This window comes from Esox lucius, chromosome 17 (assembly GCF_011004845.1).
Source record: "Esox lucius isolate fEsoLuc1 chromosome 17, fEsoLuc1.pri, whole genome shotgun sequence".
Lineage (NCBI taxonomy): Eukaryota > Metazoa > Chordata > Actinopteri > Esociformes > Esocidae > Esox > Esox lucius.
Window position 1 is genome coordinate 23,168,296 of NC_047585.1, and position 23,201 is coordinate 23,191,496.

The following is a 23,201-nucleotide window of genomic DNA, read 5'->3' on the forward strand; positions in this document are numbered from 1 at the left end:
AAATAGTACAGAAACATTCTAGACAGTCCTTAGTCCAAAAAGGAAAAAAAGGGCATTACTAGTATGGTGTGTTTAGCACCCGAGTCTGAGCCAATGAACAGAGCACAGAGAGGGTGGTGGTGATGATGAGGTTTTTGACCATTTACTTCATTTGGTTGTCATGGCTACACAGCCGGAGGCCAGTACCTTTGGAGAGCAAGGGAGGAACGGAGAGCGGAGAGATGTGGAGAAGCATGGCCCTTACTGCAACATGATATAATTTAAAATAGTCAAACTGTCAGTAGATTGCTTTCAGTGGAGTACAAAGTAACGTTTAATTGTTGATGCCCTATGAAATGTGTCAAGAGTCTTACTGTATACGTTGCTTTCAGTGGATGACAATTATCCTCAAAACAAATGTTTGTGCCATAGACTTAACCAACAAGACCAGATAAGCACCACACCAGATTCTACCAAAGCCTTCCCAATATGCTCCGACTGTTCTAGCTGTCTGTGTGGAAGGTTGGGAACAGTCTGGGAAAGTTTCTGAGGGTAGAAGGGCAGGAACGAGTCGTTACGATCAGAATATGGGCCTTCATTAGAAAAAAAAAGGGTAGGCCAGATACAGGGTTTTGTCTGGAGAGTCTAAAAGGTGAAAAGGAGCCATTTGTAAGATTACCACCATACAATACATACAAACGTAGAAAAATGCTAATTACATTTTCATATAAAAGGATATTTGAGAAAGATGTTATTTGAAAGGGCACACTAAATACCGCAAATATCTAGTTAACTTCTAAGGCTGAACCTAGCAAGCACCTCGTCTATAGGTGCTGGTCATAAAATTAGAATATCATCAAAAAGTTGATTTATTTCAGTAATTCCATTCAAAAAGTGAAACTTGTATATTATATTCATTCATTACACACAGACTGACACATTTCAAATGTTTATTTCTTTTCAAACTGAACTTGACCCATGCCAAAATTAGAGTACTTGATTTTTTTTACATTTTGAAATACCAACATGGGTCATTTGCCACACTTTTTAAGTAATTTGTTTCTTTCTGACACAGACAGTTGACATTACATAAATCACTTTTCTTTAGTTATTTATGTATTTATTTATACATAAATAACTCTAAATTATTTATAAAATAATTTATAACTCTAAATTCAATTACATAATATTTGATGGAGATTATGCTGAGATATTCTATTCCACCACTAGCTGCCCACGGTTAAACAACATCACACCACAAAGCACAATATTGCCTACTAAAAAGCATGTTTTTTCCCCAGACCTCACTTTCTCTTGCTTCACCCACATTTTAACCGGTAGTACCTAACAATAAAGTCAGCCAGCAAAAGATGTAGTTACCTGATCATAGCTGAAACGTGATCTACCATACACTTAGGCGGCTAGTAAACAGATTTGTGTAGCTAGCTAGCGAAGTTAGTTCACGTTTGCTAGCTATGCTCAGACTAAGGCTGGTCATTTAGATACAGATCAAAATTGCCACAGCAACTCCCGAATTACCATAGCGACTCCCAGAACACGCAACCTGCCTGCAGTCAAAATGTGCATTCTAATATGCCTAAATACCCAACAATATAATGCTTTTGTTTTTTATAATGATTCTGCATTTACATTTACATAACGATGCCTACCCAGTGAGCAATCGATGGCGGCCCGCTGGCATTTTACTAGCGGACCTCCAGCTTTTGCCGCTTTTCTCCTGATCTCAATTTGCATGAGCTAATTTGCATCTCTGCATTACGCTGGCGGCTAGCCGCCGAAGAGAGGGCGTGCACTGTGATCTGCTGTATCTGCTTGTGTTGCCATTTTCTTCCAGCAGAGATGCTATTGTACCCCTTTTATTCTTGTACTGATTTTATTTTATTTATTTTAATATTGTTAGATCTTAGTGTACAGAATTTTGGTCAACATTGGTAGTTTATAAATAAAATAGACTTTGACTATTGCACTATTGCTTGTGTAAAGGACCTTTGTGTAGACATGCACAGTAAACACATAGAAACAGCCGTCTCTCGCCATTGCTCACCATAATATTTTCCCGAACTAATGGCCATTTTCCACTGCATGGTACTGGCTCAACTACTCGCGTATAGCCTCGACTTTAATGACTCATGTGGGACAGTTCTTTACTGTGTTTAAACACCGCCGTGTCCTTAGATGGCACTAGGGCGAATGTTTGGCCATTTGGAATCCCACGCTGTAGTACCATGATCATTCATTTTAGTGACTTGGTTCTTTCGTCAACTCTTGTTCAAAGTGTGTAAGGTATAAGCTATATGATCTGAATTGGACAATACTACATGTGATTATGACATTGTTTTACTACAATTTGATGAACTCCCGAAACAAATGAAGATTTTGGACATCAGACCGAAAACTTTGAACGCTGAGTCACCTACATAGCTCTGGTGAGTTCTGTTTTATTATAAATAACTAGCGTTAAGTGTTGTTAGGTTACTGAGCAAGAACTTAACGACTGTTTTGTATTAAACAATGACTGGTAGCTGAATGTAAGTTCTAAACCATTGGCGGAAAAACAAGTTATAGAAACTGAGCTTGAAAAAAACAGCGTTGGCCTGAGATTAAATAACTACAGTAACCCTTGTTTATTTATGTGTCCACAAGTTTGGTTGCTTACTATTTTTTGTTTCTTAGTTTATCCTCAAGTTTGGATGTTTTGTGCTTCTTCGCATATCAACAGTTGAACAGGTATGGTAACATCGTTAGCTAACTTGTCTAAATCGTGTTTCTTAGGGTATAAGTTAGAATGTTATAATATGTGCTTACTCCTTGTAACTTTTATCAGCTGATATGTAACGTTAGCTAAATTTTGTTTCTTTGTGTAATGTTATCCACATCATGTGGATAACATTACTCTTCGCAGTAAATTTAGGTAGACCAGTTAAACCTGCACTAGTTTACAATTCCGTCTCTGAGGTGTCTTTGTGTATCTACATTGTTCTTAGCTAGCCTGTGTGTGTCTTATGCTGCCGGTTTTTTAAACCTCTTTTCTAAACATTGCTTTCAGGTGATGATGTTTTCTGTAGTTTTGTTCCTTGAGGAGGATGACTGTGTGGCAGTAGTTCCACGCCTGTGTCTCAAAGGAGGACTTTGCTACTGGCCATCACACAGCATCACCATCATCCATGTTTGCCAGAACTTGTTCACCACCTGAAGACACCTGGGAGGCTGTCCCTTATAAGCTCATCAAGCATGCAGGTGAATTTGAAAACATAATAACAATTAGAAACTTGGAATGAAAATATGTTTTGCAGGGTAAATGCTTACAAAACCTTAACTTTTCCTAGACACGTGAGAGACCAGACATGTCTATTGCCCGAGGAGAAAAAATTGTTCCAGCGTGGGCCCCTACCACCACCCCAAGGACACACATCTACACCACAACACCCTGTGGATTGCAGCCCTGGAGGTATGTGAATTACATGTTTATCTCGTCATTGCTACAATGTTTACTTGGTTTCACCATATTTACCTGTTCACCAACTAGGATTGAGCAAGCACAGTACTCCAAGGCACCAGAGAGGTACTCCACATACTCCATGCAGAGGATTGCTACATAGATAAGTGTGGGTACATTCACTTAACCCAGATGCTTAACTTGTTTTTAAAGCATGTTACTTCCAATTTTATTTGTCAATTTCAATGTATTTTTAAGGTCAAGAAGGCAGAGGTAGGGGGAAGTTTTAGCTCTGCACATGAAGGTAAGAATGAACATTTTGGCGGACACTGTGATTTGACTGCTGCCCCCGCGACCCGGCCCCGGATAAGCGGAAGATGATGGATGGACTGCGATTTGAGTTCTTTACTTTCAGAGCATTTGGAGAAGATCAAGTGGCTGACTGAAGAGAAGATCGAGCTGAGGGCACAGCTGGCTCTACAATCAGGTAAAAACAAGATTATAGTTACGCTAGCATCTTGTCTTAATGAAACTGCATTTGTCTGAACGTGTGCACTTTACTAAAATGCAATACTGTACAGCCTTTCTGAAATTACATGTAAATGGCAGTTTTGTTTATTTCACTGTTAAGCTATTGACATTTCATTGTGCTTTTTAGCTTCTGATAAACGTCTGACTGAAAAGAATGTCAAGCAGAGGGCACATGCTGGCTCTAAAATCAGGTAAAAACAATGCTATAGTTGCCCTAGCATGTTGTCTTTATGAAACATTTCATTTGTCTTGAATGTCATGCAATTCTCAAAATCATGTCAGACCATTTAAGTACAATATCTGATTACTGTATTACAAGAGTCATAAGGAAGAATCCTTCCAACCGGGATGCCACTGATGAGGCTGTCCAGAACCATGTCCCCAGGTACCAGAAAGGGGCAGCTGACTGTGCAGGTGGGAGAAGATGTTGCGGCGGTACAAGGGACCTGCCGTGAATATGAATGACATCTCCAGCACAACCAATATTGCTGCTAAGCTGCAGTACTGTATTACATTTTTTTTACTGCTGCTATATATATATTATATATATTCTTGTATTATCCTCTTAATATATTTATAACTCTGTGTGAATGTTCTTAATTCTGACTGTATTTGTAGTGTTATGCCACCATTCATAAGCTTATTGCACTGATGTATGTATGATATTCAATAACTATCAATTGCTGCTAGGTCATACTTAAGTATATTACTGCCATTATAGCCCTTGTTTATTTTGTATTGTATTATGTTTATTTTGTACTTTCACATTCAAATACTGTAATTTTACTATATCTGTTGCTGGACACGTTTTCTTTATTTCAATTCAATTGCACATGTTTATTTTGTATGCTTGCTGTATAATGCATGTTTTTTTTGTATGCATCTTGTACTATTCGAAATAAATTGTTTAGATTTTATTCAGTTAATTGTCATTTGTGTTATGAACAAAATTATTGTAAGGGATTATTATAAATAAAACCTAATATTGGGCAGTGAGGCTGGGTTTTGTTCATAAAAGCGTCTAGCCGCCGTCTGGGCCGCTGGTGAGCCGCTGATCAGGGTATTGTTAGTATTGTATGATGCAAAATCCTTACACATATTTATTTTTTGGCTTTGTATTCCAGCACCACTGATTTCAAATTATATATTGACAAACATTCACCCACCAACCATGCCCTGATCGGTCTCTGACTGCTTTTCACGTGAAGAAAGGTATGTCGGGATACTGAGCAGAGTGTGATAACCTCTTTTGTAGCCACGGGGCAGATGGCCATGAGAGGTGTGATTTGCATATTAAAATGTTCAGTGACTGCCTATTGGCAGAGAGGTAAACCAATAGGAGCAAAGCCCCTATGAGAGATGCTCCACTCATAGAACTGGAGTTACTAAAGTAACTATCGTTTTATATCATGAAGCTTTGCCCATAGGGGCTTCACTCCTATTGGTTTAGAGCAAAGCGAGCAAGCCCAAGATGTACTTTCTACCGGTCTCCAACCTCACCAACGAGATAAGTTCCATCCCGCTCAACTCTAGTCATATACGTTTGCGCACTGATAAATAGTCTCAAACGAATGCACACACGGCACCAACCCAACCAGTACCTCCTCAATCAGTAAAAACTGAATCAGAGTATCCGAGGCCAGCCCAAAAAACACCCGGACTCGGCGCAAAAGCAGACGCCTACAGCACACACAATGCGAGCATCCGACCAAAATCCGCACAGACAAACCGGAGCATCGGACGGAACCATGTCAAATGCACAGACCCAGCCACTCGACGGACCTTACTCACACTCCCACCTCAGCCACACTGAGCACAGAGTGAGCCAGCGTACCCGCAGTCATGTCGCGCAAGTAAACCGACCAAAAGACCAAAAGGAGTGCCACGTGACTTGTAGGCCAGATCAATTGCCTCACACAACCAGCGAGACAGACGCTGTTTCAACAACGGCTGGCCAACCTTGGGGCCACCGTGACACACAAAGAGCTGGAGCGCGGTCCGCACCACAGCCTTGCGCTGCACATACTGTGCCAAAGCGTGCACCAGGCACAGACGATGCAATCTCTCCTCCCTCTCTCCCGCACAGCCGAAGCCCTCGCCACCTGATTCACCTCAGCCAGAGACAACGAGCTGCGACCCTCGGTCATCCCCGGCCACCAGGCCGGCGGAGACGCGTTCCTTCACGGATGGGAGGGCCGGGCGCTTGTCACTCCAGGTGCTCAGGCCCGGGACCAGTGAAGTTGCCAGGGCGGGCTCCAGAGGCAGAATGCCTCTTACTCAAAGTCTCCTGCCTTCCCACTACCGTGGTGAAGGCAAGGTGGGACTTAATCGTGCCCCTCAATTGCGGGCACCGGCATCGGAATGCGCAGGCGCTGGTCAGCAGCGGAGATGGCAGCAAAGAAGTCCTCCTTCACCGCCAGGGGGTCGACGCTCTTGTCCTTCATGGGGGCGACCTCCTCTTCAGGTGAGGATGTCAGCGAGAGTGACCTCCTCGGCGAAGTACGCCTGCCTGTCCATCCTCACCTGTACAGGGAGGACGGCACAGGCAGTGGACATGGGCTCGTCCTTGGCGACGTCATGAGCATTCAGCGGTCCCAAACACGCACAGCACAGTGTGTGCGGGTCGACCGCCGCGTCAAGCTTGCTACACCGGCATGCTGACAGGGAAGTCAGTGGCCGGGGCACTGGGCTAGCAGGGACCGCTCCAGCAGTCGAAGGTGGTGAAGCCATCCTTGGCTTAGTGGAAATCACAGAAGACTGCATACCAAACTTTTCTTGTGAAGAAAAAAGGGAGACTGAGCAGAGTGTGACAACCTATTTTATAGCCATGGGGTAGATGGCCATGTGAGGTGTGATTTCCATATTAACATTTTCAAGGGTAAACCAATAGGATCGAAGCCCCTATGGGCAAAGCTTCATGATATAGAACTAGATAGCATTGCGAGCAGGCTTGGAATTTCATAATTTTTGGCCTTCTGTATCACAAAAATGTTTAGGGCACAAAGGCTACATGCCAGGGCACAAAGGCCATTGAGTGAAATAAGAGGATTCAGAGGTTACAAAAACAATTGGAATTGTTGATAAGAAAAAAACATGCCTGACATAAAAACGTATTCACATTTTTATATATTTTGAATAATAACTTATTATAACTTGTGTTTTTTTCCACATAAAAATTTAATTATCATGTTTTAATCCTTGAAATTACATCTACTCTCTCAAACTTTTTATAGATTCTTGAGCGTACGCATGACTACAACAAATAGGCAACAGTATTGACAGTTAAGTAACATTAAGGCTAGCTAGCCAGAAGGACATTACCTCACTCACCCAAAGTAAACCACTAAGTATTCTTTAACATCACCTGTGCTAAGTAGTACGACCTAAATACAAATAAATTGTGAAATAAATCAAGTAATTTTTGTTTTATCTGGACCGCGTAACCGGGCTCCGGAATAACAGGTCCCGCGTTTGCCTCCCATAACAGTCAAAACATATTATGCCTGAGGTTCAGGACAGAAAAAACTATGCTGGCTACAACTTTATGTAGCTATGTAATAGGAAGCCTAAAATAAAACGGTTCTGGTGGATATTAGGATTTGTTTAGGATAGACAAAAACCTTGCTGGCTACAACCTTGAATTATATTGCGACTATTTCTGGTGGATTTTCAAATTATGTCTCAGGATTTGTTCAGGATAGACAAACACTTCACTGAATACATGATTCTCCCATCTTTTCACTTGATGGAATAGTCAGTTATCGTCATCTACATTGAAACAGTAGTTATTTTATCAATATCATTCACGAATGGCTAATAAGCTGTTAAAACGGCCAGTGGCAAAAGCCATAAAGATCATAGATGCTATTAGTGGTGGAGGTAAACTTAATAAGAAACATTACTCAGTTTAACGCTAATTAATGGTGTCTAACAAAATATTTGAACTTGTCGTGATGTTAATGAGTTTAATCTTTCACCACAAATGCTGCCATATCGAGTGATGTGAAACCTAACGTTACTTCTCTGAGCTCTCAAAAATCATTCAGGTGTATTCTCCCACTCGGATGTCAAAACTTTCCCACCTCCCAGTTGCTCATGAACACACCTTCCAAAACAGGTTTGATTCAGGTAAGCACTAAATAAGTTAGCTATCTATCGATAACTAACTAACTTGCTTACCTGCAAGTAGTCCGTTCTTGTGGTTGTTCTCGTAACTATAAACAAACTTACAAACTGCTGACCGTGAGATTTTAACAGTAGCAGGGGCACAAAGGCCATGATGGCTGTAGGGCGTACAATGATTTTCGGGGCATCACAACCAGAGCCATGGGCAACGACGGCCGTCCTGAAATTCCTACGCTGATTGAGAGTATAAAGATAAACCTTCTATAAACTAAAGTGTAAAAATATGCTGATAAATCAAGTTCTCTCTAAGTCTGTTGTGCCACATACTGAAGACATGGACATTTCTCAGGCTTAATCTGGTCTAAAACCCAACTATGATAAATGTGCTATATTATGGAAGCAGAGGCATACAGATGGAGACAGCTCAAAGCTGTGATCATGCTGACTCATTAGCCTCATAATGAGGTCAATATATTACCCATTCATCAAACGTATCCTTTTAGACGGAATTGTAGGCATTATTCTACCAAGATACTTATGACAAGTTGTATTAGTAATTATCGGCATCTAAAGTAAACACAGTGAGTGAGGCAAGCAAGATGACACCACATTGTTTTGTTTTGATGAAGTTTCATTAACACGCATTTAACATAAATACGTTGATGCATTTCAGATGAAAACAATTACGCTGATGATTAATTGCAAATGCCTACATGCTGTAGTTCTTTGTCCTGAAAAATATGGTATGATAAAAAGACAAAAATAGGTATCACAAAAGAGTTAACACATTGTTTTTGGGACATTCTATAAATATTTTTCTAGGTTTCCACTTCCATATGGCCTACTTCAGTTTTAAAAATACATTGTGTTGAGCCAGCAATATGCCAGAGTAAATATGAATTATATGAACGGTATCAGGTTGAATCAAGAGTATATTGGTCTGTGTCTACACACTTTTCCCATACACTTTTCTGTAAATGTTGGTGTTGGGAATACACTATCACGGTCACATCAGTTACACAAACATTTTCATGAACATTTGGATCCCTTTACTTCCTCTGAAGTACAATTTTACATCAGCCCATGAAAAAGATTAATGTCACATAATGTAATTGTGAGTGATGGCAGCAATTTGATTCCCCAGTGGTTTCTTTTGATGCAGTTGTTACAACATAAAACCTAATTTGATGGGTGTAGCCTCATGGGTAGATTAATTGCATTGTCCTGTGTAGTTCCTTGGTCTTTGACTTGGCCGGTCAAGAACTTTCCACTATTTGGCTTCTAATACATAAGATGTTTTCAGGATGTTGTTGTTGTTGATGATAAGTTCCTTTGTCTTGTTTACGAAAATGTGTAGACAACTTGATCGACACCATTATGTGAGTAATCTGAATAAAATATTCCCCACCTATTGTGGCATTTCTTAAAAGATCGTAGTCGGCATTCTTAAAAAGGCTCACACTTTTTCCCCTTAATTAGTGAACATTGAAAAGGAAACACCCCTCAATCGCACCTGTATTCAGGGTTAGCTAATCCAAGAGTGCTCATTCACAAAATCTCTTTTTGGCCAATCAGTTAAAAAGTCCTTGATCCAGCCTACTATATAATCTTTGACATTCAGGTCTAGCAGTCGCTTCAACAGGCAATGTGTAATAGGTCCAGTTGATCTGCTTTGGATAAGTTTAAGGTGCTTACAGACAACGCTTTACATCCATTTGGCTAGCAAGTCATTTGATTTAGCCACTGAAAATATCAACTGCTTCAGGAGTTTCAGGAGTTCAAAAAACTCCCATGAGTGGATTGGCACAAATCTTCAGTACTTTGCCTTGATGACCATCCAGACCTGTTGCTTTACAGTATGTGGCTTGGTAAGTCACAGACAAGTGGCCACTTCATACTCTATTATTTGTCATATTTCTTTTACATCTATCTTGAAAATCAACACTATTAAAACATCCATAAATTGTTTGAGATCATTCACAGTCTGCAATATTGTTCTGTCCATTCTTAATAGTCATAGTTAAATTGTGAATTGTAGACATTCTACCAATATACATATGATATTTCTACCAAGGTTCTTCTCTAGTTTTGCTAGAGGCCTTGTCACTACTGGTGGAACAGGTGGAACACTGCCAGAGCCCTCCAAAATGACCTCCAGCGGTCTACTGGTGTGCATGTTTCTGACCAAACTGTCAGAAACAGACTCCATGAAGGCTTGACGTCCTCTAGTGGGACTTGTTCTCACAGCCCAGCACTGTGCAGCTCAGTTGGCATTCGCCAGAGAACACCAGAATTGGCTGGTCAGTCACTGGCGCCCTGTTCTCTTCACAGATGAGAGCAGTTTCACACTGACCACATGTGACAGACTTGAAAGAGTCAGGAAACACCGTGGTGAACATTATGCTGCCTGCAACATCATCCTGCATGACCAGTTTGGCAGTGAGTCAGTGATGGTCTGGGGAGGCATATACTTGGAGGGTCACACAGACCTCCATGTGCTAGCCAGTGGTACCCTGACTGCAGTTAGGTACCAGGATGAAATCCTCAGACCCAAAGTTAGATCTTACACTGGTGCAGTGGGCCCTGGGTTCCTCCTGGTGCAGGACAATGCCCGGCCCCATGTGGCCAGAGTGTAGGCAGTTCCTGACGGTAGGCAGTTCCTGACGGTAGGCAGTTCCTGACGGTAGGCAGTTCCTGATATCTTCTCCTGGTGATTTTGGTTTCCTTTGTTTTTCCTTATGTCATTTTGTTCTCAATGAATTACACAATGTACAGTAAAGATTTTGATCGTTGATATATTTCCTTCATTGAGACCCGATGTGCGATTGAAGTGTTCCCTTTATTTTGTTGAGGAGTATATATGAAACAGTTTTGCCCAATGTAGTTAAGATACAAACATACAAACATACAGCTCCAGATTTTTTTTTTTTCTGGAGATGTATTGTAGCCAACTCAAAGTTTATCTGTTTTTCAGGTGTGAAGGAATAAGGGGATTTATAGAACACATTGTATTCTAGCTTATTGGTGTAGTGGTCTAGGGACCACTGAAATAACTCCTGCGTGCAGACAGGGCAACACTATTGGCCGACAAACTGATGGAGAAAGAGATGGAGAAAAGTTTACTGATATTCGGTACCTATAATCAGGCCTACGGTACTTACTAAATAAGCATGACCTTGGTCTATTTTCCGCTTAGGTAAAACAAAAAAGCCTCTTTTAAGATGTTGCATACTTCCTACTTCTAAGTGAATTCACAAATATTATTACTATACCGTTACACACAGGTGTAACTAGCAGTAGTTGTTTTGGCCTTTGGTTTTCATAGTTGGGTGTGTTGTTGTATTTCTGTTAGTGGTTGTCTATTGTAGTGGTCTTCCACATTTGATGTGCATTGTGTCTTTTTACAGTTATTATGTCCATGGATGCATGTCCTAATACATAGAGTAGAACAAAATTACAAATTCAAGAATTCTGCATAATATCTGTAGATTCATTATATAATGTTGTTGGCAGAATTCTCATAACCAAAGTTGGCGGGCCTGTTTGTTTTTGGTTTTTGTTTGCACTTATTTAACCTTTGCCAAATAGATTTCTTTACAGTTTTTGGGCATTTCACCCAATGCTGTATTTCATTATGAGATGGATAACATTATCATCTGATTTCCTTATAGCTGCTCTGCACACTTGTATTTCTCATCTAAATTCCCATAGTATTGACCTAGAGTGCATGTTCAACAACTTGGCAATGTTGTATACTGGTGACAGGTGTGTTGCAAGGGACAGACAGTTAAAAGTCAATGCACTATATATACACATATATAAATATACACTGATGAAACAAAAGATTATGACCACCTGCCTAATAGGCCCTGAAGGTGTCCTGTGGTATCTGGCACCAGTATTAGCAGCAGATCCTTTAAGACCTGTAAGGTGCGAGTTGGAGCTGCCATGGATTGGAGTTGTTAGTCCAGCACATCCCACAGAAGCTTGAGATCTGGGGAATTTGGAGGCTAGGACAACACCATGAACTCTTCATCATGGTGCTCAAATCATTCCTGAACAATATGTGAGGTGTGGCAGGGTGCATTATCCTGCTGAAAGAGACAACTGCCAACGGGGAATACCGTTGTCATGAAGGGGTGTATCTGGTCAGCAACAATGTTTAGTTAGGTGGAACCAGTCAAATTGACGTCCACATGAATGCTCAGACTCAGGGTTTCCCAGCAGAACATTTCCCAGAGGGTCACAGTCCCTCCATCGGCTTACCGTATTCCCACAGTGTATCCTGGTGCCATCACATTCCCAGGTAAACGTCGCACACGTACACAGCCGTCCACGTGATGTAAAAGAAAACGTAACTCATCGGACCAGGTGACTGTCATCCACTGCTCCTAGGTCCAGTTCTGACACTTGCGTGCCCACTGCAGACGCTTTCGACGGTGGGCAGAGTTCATCAGGCCACTCTAACCTGTCTGTGGCTGTACGCAGCAGGGTGCAATGCATTGTGTGTTGTAACTCATTCCCCCATAACCATCATTAACAATTGGGGACGGGATAGCCTTTGTTGCCTTCGCGCATCGATGAGCCTTGGGCACCCAACACCCTGTCGCTGATTTGTGGTTGGTCCCTTCTTGGACCACTGTCGGTAGGTACCACTGCTGACCGGGACCACCCCACATCCTTGTCGTTTCAGAGATGCTGACCCAGTCGTCTGGTGATAACCTTTCTTAAAGAAGCTTTTCGATGTTAGACATTTTACATTTTACAGTCACAGATTAGACTGAAAAATCTCACTGAATTGTGACATCCTATGAACTGAATTTGGGATATACTATGGGTAAGTTTTATCATAACATTATAATTAAGCAATTCATTTGGAAGCTTGGACTAAAACACATGATTGCATGCATATCACAACACAAAACACAATAATGAACAATTGAGAATTGCTAGTATCCATGCTCTATTGATTACCTGTTCCAGATAACAAGATACCAGCTTGAGAGTGAAACTGTTTGGTTTTATCACAAAGGACGAGCAACTCTGGATTTGTGTGACATTGTATTCCATCAAGCACAATGGCTTCTATTAAGATTGGATGGACTGTGCTAAGCTACTTATGTATTGGGGTGGGGTAGTTTACTGTATAACTCTTAAGTGACATGATTTGGTATTCTCACTGTTCTTGATCATGGTGTTATAACAATTTTCTCTTACTATAACAGTAGTCCTTAAAAGCATAAAAGAAAATACTGGCACACACTTATATGAGACATTGATAAATGTGCATTAACATATTTTAAATCACCTTAGAAGTAATTAAAACCTTTAACACATCTATAAAGCCTAATACATGCACCCATAAATCCTAATTGAAACCAAGGATGGTCCCTCCCCTTCCTAAGTAAACTCCAACGCTCACACACATCTTTTTTCCAACCTCCAGTTCCTAACAGTTGATTTTTGTCCAGACATGTTTAAATATTAATTGATGTCTATTTACAAAGGGCTACAAAATACCCCACAGTCTCTGGCTTATTCCTGTCCTCTGGCCCTGCTTTGTCCTCCGTCAACAGTAAGAGCAATTGGACCTCTTATGGACTATTCACATTGATCAGAGACAAATGTAGAGAGTCACATCACATGTATGTGTAGCGGTATATTGGGGGAAAAACAATGAGCCAAAACCAACATGAGATGCACCAGCCTTAAAATCTCCTAAATCCGCAGAGAAGGGGAACGGGAGATACATTTTATTAGTGACTGTGCTGAACTTAAAATTAGGACTTACAAAACATTAATAGTATCTCTATCAGGCAGAAGCTCCCGGTTGAGAATGTCTGCAAATACTGATGAAGCAAATGTAGTTCAAGGACTCACAATGGAGCAAGATCATTGAGTGGTAGGCATTAGGTTTCATGTGTTTTTATGTAGATGTTGATCTGGTGAGGTTATTAAAATTTACAGAAATTAAACATGTTATGGGCATAAATTACAAACAAGCATAAACCGATAACTTATGTCATAATAATAGTATAAGGATCAGAGAAAGAATTGAGGTTGTTAAATCTAAAGCTTGAGTGGAGTAGTGCATTGTTTTGGCTCCAATGCACGTTTAACAATGACAACAAAGTGCAGAATGTAGGCTATAATTTGAGCATATACACATCAATAAACTGCAATTCATGTCAGAATTAAAGCCCTCTTAATACATTGTCGTTCCCCACTTCTGGAGAACATGTATAGTACTTAGGTGCAAATCCGTTACATCATCAATGAAGACTCAGTTCCAGTGGCACCCATACATGCCCAAAACATACCTAATCCACGTTACTTCAGAGTATTTTTCGTCCTTTTGCCATTCAATCTTTATTCATGTTAATATTTGTCTCATTGTCTCACATTTGTCCAGGACTCTGCAGGCTGTTTTTGTGGCTGACTATTCTTTTTCACGTTTCAGTCCCACCTCTGCAATTTGGCTAGTGAAGTTGTCTGCAATTTATAGTGGTTGACACATCCACGCCTAACTCTTGGAGAGTGCTCCTAATTTTTCTGACAGTTCTTTTTAGTCTCTATGTTGAGAATTCTTTGGTCATTCACTGTAGAGTAGGTCTTCCATGGTCAACCAATGAATTTGCCATTGGTGAGCTAACCAGATATTATTTTCTTCTTCTTAATATACCGAAACATTTCATTTTGGCTCACCTAACACGTTGATTATGTCTCTGATTTATTTATTCTGATTTATTCTGAAAATACCTTCAAATTTAAACTAACTGTCAGTACTTTAATGCCATTGTCACTGTATAATTTCAAATCCAAAGTGACGGAGTACAGAGCTAAAACAACAAAACTTGTGTCACTGTCCAAATACTGCACTGTATGATTAGTCATGATTCTAATTAATCATGAGTATATGTTGGCATTTAGATATTTTAAATGTTTTTCATATTGCATAATAAATGTGTTGTTCATTCTGTTCCCTGCTAAGCAATTGAAAATAGTTGCCATATCTGCAGTTTTGCATGACAGTGAGAAGATTTAGAGTAGAAGGTTGTAGATTGCCATCTAGTGATTTAGCACTGTGACTACATTTCAATACTCTGAAGCTATTTAGCTAGTATAAATTAAGCTGGTACTAGATAACTATTTCAGAGTCTAAAGTGACTATGTTGTGTGTACTGTAAATCACTTGGATAATTTTTCCCTGAGTTTGCTTCCATGAGCAATACTGTTAGTCCCAATGGATTAATTTCATTATAGTCAGTTTGTTTACAAGTAGACATTGCTATTAACACAATAGAATATACCTTCGATAAATGAAGCACTACATTTTTTTCCCCGCTTAGAGCCAAACTCACTGCCCTCTCATTGATTCTGAGTTTAACAAAACACATGCACAAGATAGATAAGATATATTTCAAATAAAATGTAGGTCTCAAATCTAAAAGGTTTCTATGGCTGTTCCCACAGGATAACCCTTTTAAAAATGCTTTTGGTTCCATAGAAAAAACAATTTCTACATGATTCTACTGTACATAGATTTCTGCTCAGAACCCAAAATCATTCTACTTGGAAACAAAATGATTTCTAAGGGGAAAACCAAAGAGCCTTTTTATTTGTTGAACAGTCAACTGTTCCATTTATTGATTATGGATGAACATGGTTTCTTGTATTATTACACATCCTTATGGTCAGTCTCATGTCTTTACAGGAGACTTGCATTACAACCACAGCCTCTGGAAGCAAGTGGTGAATAAAATATATGTATAACTACCTCTTCAGGAAGAGGCTAATCTCTGCATGTGTAATAGATGTATCTATATGAACTTGAACCAAATAATTTGTTTTTCATATCTCTGACTGGTTTGTGTTTTGGGTTCACTTGTGTGTTTGTGTGTGATCTTTGTGCTGCGCACACAAGCATGTTCAAAGCCAGTTCTAACTGAACCTGAGGTAATCTGGCTTGCCAGGATTTTATATTTGACTTAATGTATCTTTTGAGATGGACAGCTGGAGCAGGTGTCAACATGTGTTTTTCTTTGTGTGCCCTATAAAAACAGTATGGAGGTCCTTGGTGTAGTTTTCTTTCTATGGTTTGGTTGTAGGGCTGCATGATTTGAATAAAATATTGAATCGCAATTTCTTGTAAAAATATTGCAATTACGGTTATGATTTGCAATTTTCAAACATAGGTGTAAACAGATAATCTCACTTAAAAATAAAGATCATAGCCTACATAATGTGCTATTAAACTGTAGGAAAATTTAGTTAAAGTTCAGTGTGTTCTTTTTTACACTTATTACCAATTTGGAGGAGCAGCCTCTGTCGAACTATTCGTTTAACTGCTCATTTAATGCAATGCCATTTGCCATAGCATAGTTTGTGCCATTGCCATAGCTGGTTAGGCAAACATTTTGAACCCTTGAGGTGTATTTTCTCTCATTTTAAGTTAGTTTGTAGACACAGACATTGAAGCCGAAACATTTAATAACCATGCTATTGTTTATGAGGGACAATATATCTTGGTGCCACTCGCTGACTTGAAACAGACGTCTTCACTAGTAGTTGCAGTGTTGATTCAAACTAACATTGAAAAACCATCAAGAATTTAAACAAAATTTGTCCAGGTATTCAAGTAATCTACTAAAATAACTACAGCACCTGCAAGAACAAGACTATGGAAATATGATGCATGCTCCTTGCCTATCATTCACCTTTTTGAGCTGAAAATCGCGTAAGTTGGCAATTTAGATATTGCATGTCAATATCGCAATTTTAATTTTATGTCGATTAATTGTACAGCCCTAATTGGTTGTGTTAATCAACCAATGCATAGAAGCTATCAGCGGGATAGGGTAATTATTGATCCATGCTGGATAATATTAATTACATGTTATTAACAATAATGTAATAATATTACATGACATATTAATGATTTATATACATTTATAGTATATAAATATTATATTATATAGAAATAAGGGTTGGTTGTTTTTAATATAATGTTGAAGTATGTATAAGACATATCTTCCTCTTTCTATACCAATATAACATCACACAGACACAGCACACTGGCTGTGTCTGTGAAATCTGTATACCAACATCTGTCAGGAAAAGAATGAGATGCATGAGCTATCAAGCAGCATTCATTTATTTTCTTTCTGTGTTTGTCACTGGTTATTTGGACATAAGGACTGGGTGAGAGCAGAGTATAAATTTTGAGAAGATCGTATAAACAGTAACTTCACAATAGAAGCTTTGTGCTGGGCTGAGCAAGTCTGAGAGACAGTCCAAAAAACAGTTAAGTTGTTGAAATATTTTTCCACATTTCACTGAACTGAAAAACAAAAGGCATTGACATTATAAAAGTCTATTCAGTTCATTCTATTCAGTTCATTCTGAATTTAAATTAATGGTAACACTTTCCATGAAGTTGACACTTATTACTATGTAATTGCAATGGAAATAAGTATTAACAACTGTATTAATAATGTAATACCACAGGTATATAGAATAATGATTTATTAGCATATGTTATTACACTTCCAAAAACAAAAGTTAATTATAAAATACCCGGTAGGATGCTATTCAAAGTGTGTAGTTAGACATGATTTTTGTATTAGTAATTACACAATGTCTTGATACACATGTAAATAAAACTTATTGGGATTACACTTTTTCAGTCGGCTCACCTTATGAGTAACTAGACCAAATGTGTTTAAAGAATTGTTTGGTAATCGTGAAAAGTTGCGGAATGCACCTTTAACTAACAGGCTACAGACTCATTTCCTATCCTTACTGCCTATTGTTTTTGACAACCAAACGACCTAGGAATAAGCAACTTGTGAGAAAGTTAAACCAAATGCTAAAACCTTTGTAATACCATGCAGTGACATTTGTAATTAATATGTACCTACCCAGGAATAAGCAACTCATAAGAAAGTGAAACTAAAGTCAAAAAACCTTTGTAAATACCATGTTTCCCAACCTTCAGAATAAGCAACTTCCAAGAAACTCAAGAATCTGTTACATGTTCCAGATGTGGGACCAGGTAGGCCAATAATATGATCTCTAAAACAGGATAAATAATATGACAGAAATATTGTGCTAGTTTAGAAAATGCTTCTGAAGAATTATTATTTATTAAGATTTTTTTTTGGGCTCACCACCCACAGGAGGGACCATAAGGGGCCGGTGCGAAGAGGATCGGGCGGCAGTCGAAGGCAGGGGCCTAGACAACCCGATCTCTGGACACGGAAACTGGCTCTAGGGACGTGGAATGTCACCTCGCTGGCGGGGAAGGAGCCTTGTGCGTGAGGTTGAGAGGTTCCGATTAGAGGTAATCGGGATCACCTCTACACACGGCTTGGTCTCTGGAACCACACTCCTTGAGAGAGGATGGACTCTTCACCACTCTGGAGTTGCCCATGGTGAGAGGCGGCGGGCTGGTGTGGGTTTGCTTATAGCTCCCCAGCTCTGCCGCCATGTGTTGGAGTTTACCCCGGTGAACGAGAGGGTCGTTTCCCTGCGCCTACGGGTCGGGGATAGGTCTCTCACTGTTGTTTGTGCCTACGGGCCGAACGGCAGTGCAGAGTACCCGACCTTCTTGGAGTCTCTGGGAGGGGTGCTGGAAAGTGCTCCGACTGGGGACTCTATTGTTCTACTGGGGGACTTCAGAGGGGCGGAGCTGTCAACTGATCACCACCTGGTGGTGAGTTGGATCCGATGGCGGGGGAGGAAGCTGGACAGACTCGGCAGGCCCAAGCGTACTGTAAGGGTCTGCTGGGAACGTCTGGCCGAGTCTCCTGTCAGAGAGATCTTTAACTCCCACCTCCGGCAGAGTTTCGACTGGATCCCGAGGGAGGTTGGAGATATTGAGTCCGAGTGGACCATGTTCTCCACCGCCATTGTCGAAGCGGCCGCTCGGAGCTGTGGCCGTAAGGTCTCCGGTGCCTGTCGAGGCGGCAATCCCCGAACCCGGTGGTGGACACCGGAAGTAAGGGATGCCGTCAAGCTGAAGAAGGAGTCCTATCAGGCCTGGTTGGCTTGTGGGACTCCTGAGGCAGCTGACGGGTACCGACAGGCCAAGCGGGCTGCAGCCCGGGTGGTTGTGGAGGCAAAAACTCGGGCCTGGGAGGAGTTCGGTGAGGCCATGGAGAAGGACTATCGGCTGGCCTCGAAGAGATTCTGGCAAACCATCCGGCGCCTCAGGAGAGGGAAACAGTGCCCTACCAATGCTGTTTACAGTAGAGGTGGGCAGCTGTTGACCTCAACAGAGGATGTCGTCGGGCGGTGGAAGGAGTACTTCGAGGATCTCCTTAATCCTGCTGACACGTCTTCCATTGAGGAAGCAGAGGATGAGGGCTCAGAGGTGGACTCGTCCATCACCCGGGCTGAAGTCACAGAGGTGGTCAAGAAACTCCTCGGTGGCAAGGCACCGGGGGTGGATGAGATCCGCCCTGAGTACCTCAAGTCTCTGGATGTTGTGGGGCTGTCTTGGTTGACACGCCTGTGCAACATCGCGTGGCGGTCGGGGACAGTGCCTCTGGGATGGCAGACCGGGGTGGTGGTCCCTCTTTTTAAGAAGGGGGACCGGAGGTTGTGTTCCAACTATAGGGGGATCACACTTCTCAGCCTCCCCGGGAAAGTCTATGCCAGGGTTCTGGAGAGGAGAATACGGCCGATAGTAGAACCTCGGATTCAGGAGGAACAGTGTGGTTTTCGTCCGGGCCGTGGAACACTGGACCAGCTCTATACCCTCTACGGGGTGTTGGAGGGTTCATGGGAGTTTGCCCAACCAATCCACATGTGTTTTGTGGATTTGGAGAAAGCATTCGACTGTGTCCCTTGCGGCATCTTGTGGAGGGTATACGGGGTCCTGGGTCCTTTGCTAAGGGCTGTCAGGTCCCTGTACAACCGAAGCAGGAGCTTGGTCCGCATTGCCGGCAGTAAGTCAGACTTGTTCCCAGTGCATGTTGGACTCCGGCAGGGCTGCCCTTTGTCACCGGTTCTGTTCGTAATTTTTATGGACAGAATTTCTAGGCGCAGCCAGGGGCCGGAGGGTGTCAGGTTTGGGGACCACACAATTTCGTCTCTGCTCTTTGCAGATGATGTTGTCGTGTTGGCCCCTTCTAACCAGGACCTTCAGCATGCACTGGGATGGTTTGCAGCCGAGTGTGAAGCGGTGGGGATGAAAATCAGTACCTCCAAATCCGAGGCCATGGTCCTCAGTCAGAAAAGGGTGGCTTGCCCACTTCAGGTTGGTGGAGAGTGCCTGCCTCAAGTGGAGGAGTTTAAGTATCTAGGGGTCTTGTTCACGAGTGAGGGAAGGATGGAACGGGAGATTGACAGACGGATCGGTGCAGCTTCTGCAGTAATGCAGTCGATGTATCGGTCTGTCGTGGTGAAGAAAGAGCTGAGCCGCAAGGCGAAGCTCTCGATTTACCAGTCAATCTACGTTCCTACTCTCACCTATGGTCATGAGCTTTGGGTCATGACCGAAAGGACAAGATCCCGGATACAGGCGGCCGAAATGAGCTTTCTCCGCAGGGTGGCCGGGCGATCCCTTAGAGATAGGGTGAGAAGCTCTGTCACCCGGGAGGAGCTCAGAGTAGAGCCGCTGCTCCTCCACATCGAGAGGGGTCAGCTGAGGTGGCTTGGGCATCTTTTTCGGATGCCTCCGGAACGCCTTCCTGGGAAGGTGTTCCGGTCCCGTCCCACCGGGAAGAGACCCCGGGGAAGACCTAGGACACGCTGGAGGGACTATGTCTCCCGGCTGGCCTGGGAACGCCTCGGTGTCCCCCCGGAAGAGCTAGAGGAAGTGTCTGGGGAGAGGGAAGTCTGGGCATCCCTGCTTAGACTGCTGCCCCCGCGACCCGGCCCCGGATAAGCGGAAGAAGATGGATGGATGGATGGATGGATTTTTTTACTGCTTGAAGTCTGTAACGCATGGACATATCGAAATGCCTTAAGTTTTTCCTTTGGCAAGTGAATTGCATGCTTGATCGTGTTGAAATCAGGTGACTGATTCGGCCCTTGCAGAATATTCAATTTATTTGCCTTAAAAAACTCCTGGGTGGCTTTCACAGTATGTTTTGGGTCATTGTCCATTTGTAAAGTGAAGGGCCGTCCAATCAACTTTGTTGAATTTGGTTGAATCTGAGTAGACAATACAGTATATCCCTATACACTTCAGAATTCATCCAGGAGCTTCTTCTGTCTTCTGTCACATCATCAGTAACCACTAGTGACCCAGTGCCATTGGAAGCCATACATGCCCATGCCATCACACTGCCTCCACTGTGTTTTACAGATAATGTGGTATGCTTCGGATCATGAGCTGTTCCAAGACTTCTCCATATTTTTTTCTGGTACAGGTTGATCTTAGTTTGATCTGTCTAAAGAATGCTGTTCCAGAATTGGGCTGTTTTTTAAGATGTTTTTTGGCAAATTCTAATCGGGCCTTTCTATTCTTGAGGGTTATGAATGGTTTGCACCTTGTGGTGAACCCTTGATATTTGCTCTTGTGAAGTCTTCTCTTTATGGTAGACTTGGATAATGATATGCCTACCTCCTGGAGAGTGTTCTTCACTTGGCTGGATGTTGTGAAGGGGTTTTTCATTACCATGGAAAGGATCCTACGATCATCCACCACTGTTGTCTTCTGTGGACATCCAGTCCTTTTTGTGTTGCAGAGCTCACCAGTGTGTTCTTTTTTTCTCAGACTGTACTAAACTGTTGATTTTGCCACTCCTAATGTTCCTGCTATCTCTCTGAGGGATTTGTATTATTTCTGCAGCTTAAGAATGGCCTGTATCATACGCATTGAGTGGTCCTTTGATGGCATGTTGTGGGGGTCACAGTAACAGCTTCTAATGCCACACCTGGAATCAATCCAGACCTTTTACCTGCTTAACTGATGAAATAACAAAGGAATAGCCCACACCTGACATTGAAACAGCTTTTGAGTCAATTGTCCAATTTCTTTTGATCCCTTGAAAAAGAGAGAACCTTCCTCCAATCTGGATGTGAATATGCTCAAACTAAAGGTGCACTTTAAACCCATTTCATTACTTAACTGTAACTTGAATATATTTTGCTAAAAATAATAAAACTTGTCAGTGTCCAATTATTTCCAGACCTAACTGTACATTACAAAAATCCTGATTTTACACATACACACACATTCTCACCATTGGCTGTACAAATAAATACTTATAATGAAAAATGTGTGTTTCACACCAAACCTGTAAAACAGAATAAATAAAATAACAGAATGACTGTGCTGGTTTGTTGTGGTTTGACTTCTCCATAAGATTAGAGAAGATCGACCTGAGCCTACTAGCGCAAACATGGCGGTCCTGTGAGATATAAGTGGTTCTCAATGAATTCCAGTGGAGTTTCTCACTTTGAAAAATACTGAATACATCAAACCCATGAAATACAATAATTTAACATATTTTAGGTAGAAAATAAACACAACATTTCAACCAGACAGTTGATAAAAAAACAATTACATTGTTCATACATAACATTTGATTGTCTTTAGAAAACATTGTAGCCAAGCAAAAACTATGGGAAATTAGCCTGTAATGTTTGTTGGTTAAAGATGGATTGTGCAACTTTTCTTCATTACCAAATTTGGGCAAGATGTGTAATAACTGCGCAATCTGTTAATGGAATTACTCTTACCTCTGAAATCTGGATGTCAGGTTATGTTTGATGATCAGCATCTAGATGTACGAGGGACAGCTGACGTTAGAATTAGCTAAAGAGACCACATCTTCAGTGTAGTTATTCATATGTTGCAACAGAGCCGATTGCAAAAAGTGTAATTCCAATATGTTTTATTTGCGTAACAAGACATTGTGTAGTTACCAAAACAAAAATCATGAGGAATTACACCCTTGGAATAGTATTCTGTAGGATGTTTTGTAATTACCCTTTGTTTTTGGAAGTGTAATAACCTATACCAATAAATCATTATTCGATTGTAATTTCAATGTAACCTGGTATTACATTGTTGTTAATATAGTTGTTAATATGTATTTACATTGCAGTCACATCGTAATAAGTGTTAACTTAGCTTGGTAACAGCTTCTGTAAA